At 35.3% G+C, this 7,546-nt stretch overlaps 1 long non-coding RNA gene across 4 annotated transcripts; it reads right to left on the bottom strand.

The window, feature by feature from the left end:
* Positions 1-948: 948 nt before the first annotated feature.
* On the bottom strand, positions 949-4,991 carry LOC146946616 (uncharacterized). 4 transcript variants are annotated; one of them, XR_015026780.1, is made up of 7 exons: positions 4,509-4,991; positions 3,025-3,129; positions 2,606-2,646; positions 2,125-2,238; positions 1,938-2,004; positions 1,727-1,820; positions 949-1,263 (listed from the first exon to the last, which is right to left on the bottom strand). It is a non-coding gene; the product is annotated as an uncharacterized LOC146946616 (long non-coding RNA). The 4 variants fall into 4 exon arrangements; XR_015026782.1 differs by lacking the exon at positions 3,025-3,129 and having other exon boundaries at positions 2,129-2,238; XR_015026779.1 differs by lacking the exon at positions 3,025-3,129 and having other exon boundaries at positions 4,509-4,922.
* Between the last annotated feature and the right edge of the window lie 2,555 nt (positions 4,992-7,546).

The following is a 7,546-nucleotide window of genomic DNA, read 5'->3' as shown; positions in this document are numbered from 1 at the left end:
ACTAATATTTACATCAAGTCACGTTCGTATAAAACTTAATACAATACATTCATCCATACATAAAAATACATCCTTAATGTCCATAACGTCCTGCAGCTTACGAACGAACCCTTGAAGTAATATCCATCCGGCTCCGAACATGCATAAATATCCTGCTTATCTGAAACAAATAAGGATTGGGATGAGACATAATGTCTCAGTGAGTTCCACCTAATCCTAGGCTATAGGCAACCTCAAGGGAAACCTACGGTCACCACATGTCTACATTACAACCTGTCGGTTGATTATACGTGTGTGGGGACTGGCATACTTAGACGGTAGTGCATACTAGAGCCGTCATAGTCTTATCTTACTTGTTATAGGTTCCACTTCCTATACATGTCATGGCGGTCAAGGGGTATCTAAAACTGCATTGTCAAGTATACGATTTACGTATCAAGGCCTAAGCTTAACATATCATAACATGATTCTAAACCGGACGATTAGGGGAAACCTAAGATCGTCATCGGTGTATCATTCTTATCTTGCTCTATTTCATGTCTTATACTTGTCATATACACTACAAGAAATTTTTCATTTAGCAACGGCAAAAACCGTTGGTAAAGGTTCAAAAAACCGTTGGTATAGGTCATAAAACCTATACCAACGGCCACCTGCTGCCGTCTAGGATACTATGCTTATACCAACGGCAGAAAGATGTCCCAATAGCTTATACCAACGGATAACTAGCTTGTTGCTAAAGATTTCGGAGCTATAGCAACGGCATTTTACACCTGTTTAATTGCTTTAACCAACCTGTATATCCATTGGTATAGGACTAGACTGCCCGTTGCTATAGGTCTTTTTTTTTTTTTACAAATAAATATTTTTGTCTAAACCAAATAGTTTTTTAATAACAAAAGTTTTACACTGTTTTTTTATATGCACCACACAATATTTAAAGCAAAATAAAAGAAAATTTCAATTATATTAAATTGTCAAATTAACAAGTCTTACAAACATGTGAAACTAACATCTTACAAACTAACAAAGCTACATGGTACCAAGCTCTTATCCTTGTAGAATTAACTTATTACAACATATTTATGACTTCAGCTCGGATTTCTATTAACGATTTAAGCATCTCCTCTTAAGGAACTGGAACGGAGAAGGTTATAAACATAATCGTTGAATCATATTTGAAGCCGACACAGACTTCAGCGGATGCTGCAAGGAAGTAAACATCAAACGTGCCACTGCCTCTCACATTACAAATTCACTCGTCTGCAACATGGGAGAGAGAGAATTATTAGAATCCAACAGGAAACACAACACAAAGCCTACGTCCTATGATAACAAAACACAACAAGGAGAAAATACACTCAATCCTAAGGAATCTCATTAACAAAAAAACGCCTATGCCATGTAAAAGGAGGTTTAAAATTTTTCCCACTATCATCTCGGTCATATTTTAATATCAATATTAACTCAGCACAACAAATCACAATCAGAATGACAAAAATAAAAATCTCCAAATCACAATTATTAAAAAGCTAAAAAGAGAATTAGGAAAAATAACTTGGTCTATTGTATCCTTAGCACCTAATTTCATAGCAATTACAAATAGATATTTCAGTGGCATGGAAAATACCATCCTACCAGTAACTTCAGTGTATTAAAAGTTCAACTCCCACAAAAAATAATGCTAATTAATTAGTGCCTCAGATGATAATGGTATAGAAAGTACCTTGCAAGGTCTGAAGAGAAGTGGCTTTCTCTTTGTAAAAATTCACATGTAGTGCTTGAAACTTAGTAGTTTCATTCTTAAAGGAACTTTCAAACTGCAGTCATGTAATCAAAAAAGAAGAATTAAACAAGTTTTCTTCAACACATATTTCCCTTCCTGCTAATGACTCGGTTAACAACATCATTCATAAACCAATTTGTATTTTAAATACCTCTTTGGAACTGATATTCAGGTGAAAACTTCTCTTTGGACGGTGATGGTGGTGGATCATAGAAGATCTGCCATAGAAGCAAGTATAATTATATATTATTTGCAAACGAAAGTATATGCAAATACCAGATTTAGTCTGTTAAGTTATAGAGTCAATATTCATACAAGTTGAGTTTGAGTTGTTTTACCTACATGTAAAGCAGCTCTATGGTTCTACCATTTGTTGTGTGAAGCACATTCAAAATATGCACAATTCGACTATCGCGACACCACGAAAATTGATCCTTCAGGATTTCCACAACCTGTAAAAAGTATGGTTTATCATCGCATCAATGAACATCAGAAAAACAATTACCATATAAAAATGTTATTAAACTCATATTCATGACAGCTAAAATTATTAAACTAATGTGAGTTATTAAGAAAATAAATCACTAAACTAATGTGAGTTATTAAACTCATATTCATGACAGCTAAAGTTAAGCCAATTAGCTGACACTTTTACACAACCACAAAATAAAAATTACAATTGTATACCTAATATGTTTTAGAAGTATAACCTATCATAAGAAAGAGACCACATATCAATAACTCACATATTAAAAAAATTATTTCTTAAAAACTTTATTAAGATGGTTAGCAACTGAAACGTAATTTATGACCAAGTACCTTAAAGCAATTCCCCCAAAACCATTATTCACACATAACTCCTGCACAAGATAGATTAGATTCAGGACCACTGACATATTATAGTAAAGCATCTTTTAATAGAGTAATTAGACCTTCATAGATTATATAATCAACAACAAAGGTACAAACTAAGCACTACTTCTGCTCACAACACACACTACCATTAACTAACCATTTATATCATCAACTTTTTGTTATAAATATCACTAGATATTTTGTCCCAAGAAATTGTATAAAAAACAGGCTATTAAGTATATTTACAGATACTGTGATATACGATATACTCTCTACAATTCTCACAAAAGAAAAAAGTCATATATCTTGTTGCAATTCAATTACAAAACTTTTTCAAATCTAAAGAGTAGAAACAAGTGTTGAATGCAGAACACAACTTTTACCTCTTTTCAAACTTGTTGATGTCAATTGAATTGGAACCTAAGCGCACAGAATAGAGAACATATTTGATGGAAAAACATGATCCTTGATGCAAAAACTTTAGGTCTCTAAAGAGTTTCATAACGTAAATTGAAAATAAGAATTAGAGAGAAGAATCAAAGGACTGAGCATTCCTACAAATAGTTTGCCAATATTTCAACACACCACATTTTAAAGTATACTAGAGCATTAGATAGCAGCCACACACACACTCAGTTGCAAACCTAGTTACTTATCTCCAAAATGGCTTACATAGTTACACTCCATAAATCTTCATAAAAAGAGCTTACCTAGTTACAAACATTTGCCTCCAAAAGGGCTTACATAGTTACAAACATTTATCTTCAGTTTATGTATAAAAAAAGTCAATTTTTTAATTAAAAATATCTTAGGTTATGAATCAAACATTGATCTACTAATAAATCACTAATCAGAGGTCCAAATCTCAATCTGAAGGGCAATGTCAAAGAGAAAACAACAAATTCATAAACAATAACATGAAAAATCACTCAAAAAACAAAAAATCAAATGGATTCCAGAAGATCAAATGGATTATGTTTAATATGTGAATTGTGTAAATCATTAAATTAGAATGAAGTCACACCGAACAGATAATATATACCAACAACATCAATAGAGAATACACGACAATCACAATTTCGCTATCTTCAGTCTTTTCAATCCCACAAAGCTTGAGGATATAATTGGAGTCTACAACTTTGTTCATTACCATTGATTGTTGTGAGTACTAAATTATGTTTAGTTCAGACTAATCACTTATACTACTACTGATGTCAAAAAGAGTACACGATAAGAACCTTTATTTTTTCTCTATTAATGTGAGTCCCAACCAGCATGAGGTTATTGGATATACTTTCGTATTCTTTACTAGCAGTCATTGTGAATAGTCTAAACTGTTGATTATGGATTTCAATCCATAACATTATTATGACATTTGTATTAAAATGTTGACAAATCTCAGAAAACATAACAAAATTCCCCCTTATATTCCTTCTACGGTGACAAAAATCTCAGAAAACTTAACAAAAATCCCTCACAACTTGCATCAACCATATATTAAGTGAGTATCCATTTCAATCAATAATCATTAACACCATAAAGCACAACAACAAAAAACTCATAACTTCCAGCAATACACAAAGCTATTGTCCATAAACTGAAAATAAGCTTAAAATCCTCTAGGGAGGCAGCATTACACTTAAATATATATTGTTTTTCCATTGTCCATAGAATGAAATTAAGCTTAATTTCATGGCCCAGATCAATCAAATTTGACGTGAATAAAGGTTAGAGGAAAACAAATGAAACCCAGCGGCGAAACCAAATTGCACTCAACTGAAAAAACTAAAAATATAAGAGATTAACAAAAAAAAATCACTGAATCAACAAAATACTCAGAATTCTTTAAAAAAAACAAAAAATTAACCTGCGAAGATTGGCTCAAAGAACTGGGTTGCAGTTGGGTTGCAGTTGTGTCGCAGTGAGAGAGTTAGATTGAGGGCGGGAGTCACAATGAGAAGGATTCAGGGAACGATTGAGAGTAAGAGGTAGAGAAAAACACGATTGAGAGAGAGAGAGAGAGAGAGAGAGAGAGAGAGAGAGAGAGACAAGATGGAGGAGGATTCGCAAATAAGGTGAAGAGGTACGGAACAACACGTTTGAGAAAGAGTGGGGGGTTCGGAACTACACGATTCTGACAAAAGTTCAGAGAACGATGATTGAATACAAGTGGGATGAAATTGGTGGTTAGGTTTTGAGAAATTGAAGATTTGAGGGTGAGATTGATTACTAGAAATTGAAGATTAGAGAATGAATTTGAGTTTCAGGGTTTTCCAGTTTTGGGAAAGTGAGATGGAGAAAGCGGGATATGAAACATGAGTGAGATGAAAAATTTGGGCCAAGCGGGAATGAGCAATTCACAAGGCGCTTTCTAATTTAACCAAAACGCCTGCGACAGTTGACCAAAACCGTCGCAGCAACTATCACAAAGATGCACTTTGAGGCTGTTATAAGGTAAAGATCGCAGATGAAGTGTCGTAAATTGCTGATTTTCTTGTAGTGGTTGAAGGAACTGGATGGGGCCGATTGAAGGAACTGGAGTGATTGATAGAGGATCCATTGAACGATTAAAGGTTGGGATTCTGAGAGGAAGGTTGGGATTCTACAGTTTGGCGAGAGAAAGAAGGTGGAGTGATTTTTTGTTTTACCTTTTTTGATTGTGTGAGAGAAAGAAAAAGGTAGAAAAAAAATTTGAATGAGACTGAAAATTTGAGATATTTCATGAAAATTTGTGCGCCTTTTTCTCTGCTACCCTATAGCAACGCCAGGGTGCAATTCCGGTTGCTATATTTAATCTATACCAACTCTTTTTTTTGCAGTCACTAAAGGTGTCCGTTGCTATATGGCAAATTTCTTGTAGTGATAACATCTAATGCTCTAGTCCTTAACATGGTCTTGCATGGATCATTCTACATGTCATAACATAAACATAAGAAACATAATCGTATTCATATCATGCATAAACGTATCTAAGTTCATTCATATTGGTTAGCGTTGAACAACAATTATTATCTTGATTCATTTTACGGATAGTCCCGGGTGGAGTAACCCCGAGATCAATCCCGTACATGACCGATGTACGTACATCGGACTCCCTCGGTGTCGTGCGGGTCCCTTGCGGCTTAAACTGTTCCCCTTAGGTCGAGAACCTCCCGTATCCCCCTGGCGTGGATAACAAGAGACACGAACACCTACGTCTTGTTTACTCGGTGACATGCGGGTCCCTTACGGCTTGAATCGTTCTCATCATGAGAACCCCTTCTATCCCCCTGATGTGGATAACAAGAGACATGCCACCTACACGTATTAGTCATGGTCTTGTCGTATACATAATTAAACATGTACATACTTGATCGTCTACCTCGGAACCTTAATCGAACCGATTAGTGGTAAACTCTTACTTGTTCATATACATACCTAATCATGGTGGAGAGATAAACTATCCTATCCACAACTTAACATACTTGTTCTATCATTCTTAATCATGTGCGAATATAATATACTTCGCATCTTAACATCCTAGGATTTCTTGCTAAACTTGCTAGTTCTCGATAACTATATCGAGGCTCTAATTCCTTCCCTTACTTGATGTATAACTTGCTACCCGATCGTGAAACGAATAATTCTCTCATATCTCATGCTTCTCTATACAAAATAAATACTTGCCTTACTTTTTAGAGAAAAACATGTAGAAAGCTATGCCTTGGAGTCATGACTTGAGGGGTTTATTACTGTAAAAGACTGCACGAAGAGAAACTGGAGCGAAAGGTGCCAAAACGGGCCTGAAGCGAGCAAACAGCATGATGCCATGCTGTCACTCGCAATGGCGAGTTGTTTACTCGCAATGGCGAGTTGCCTTACTCGCAACTGCGAGTTGGTGGCGAGTGAGCACTCCAGGACGAGTGTTTTGCTCGCCTAGGCAAGCTGTTTGCTCGCCGTGGCGAGTTATGACAGTCCAGACCTGCAAAAATGGAGTTTCTGACCCAAAAACCTCAAATCAAAGTATCCTAAGGCATATCATGACTTTATGGATCAATTAGAACTTGAAAAACAGTCTTAGAACAAGTATTTACATGTATTGAGAGCATGACAATAAAAGGGATATCAATTCCTATACATAAACCCTAAATATATATATATATATATATATATATATATATATATATATATATATATATATTTACTTGCAAGCATAATTCACATGATCCCAAGGGTAGGAAAACTAGCTAGGGAACTCACCTAATCAAGACATAAACTTGATTCCCAAGCTTCCAAGCTCAAGCAACAAAATCCCAACTTGCTTCTCTTGCAATCTTAGCTTATGCCACTCAATCTTGATATTCTCTTGAACTCCAAGACACCATGATCCTTGCTTGTTCATCAATCTTCAATTCCATGCAACAATAATCAACATAAGCTCCCAATCATCAATCAAGAGCTTTAGCCTCTTAATCAAACCAAACCCTAACTTGTCGGATCCATCCATGAGAAGAAAAATAAAGGAATCTAACAAAAATCCAAGCTTTTAGTAGTTTAAGAATCAAGAGGAAGCAATATAGATTCACTTGCCATGGTAAGAAGAAGATTTGGAAGATTTGGTGTTGAGAAAGAGAGATGGGGGCGTGAGGTAGAAGAGAGAAGAAGGAGAAAAGTTTTGCCAAGCTTAGAGAGAGAAAGAAAAATGAAGAATGAGATATTTTGGTCCATACACAAATAAATATCCTTTGGATGCAAAATTACCAAATTGCCCCTGCCTCAAGCGTGCTATATCCGACTCTGATACTTATTACGTAATGAGCTGACATCATATAATAAATATTATCCATACTTACTTTACTTAAATTTAATCCTCTGGCACGATCGACTGGTAATATTCTGATACTGACAGGCGGGATATTACATTCT

The sequence above is a fragment of the Medicago sativa genome, chromosome 2 (genome assembly GCF_051527215.1).
Source record: "Medicago sativa cultivar Bolivia chromosome 2, Bolivia_mono, whole genome shotgun sequence".
Taxonomy (NCBI): domain Eukaryota; kingdom Viridiplantae; phylum Streptophyta; class Magnoliopsida; order Fabales; family Fabaceae; genus Medicago; species Medicago sativa.
The sequence above is the reverse complement of the archived record's forward strand: the minus strand, read 5'-3'. Positions and strand labels throughout refer to the sequence as shown.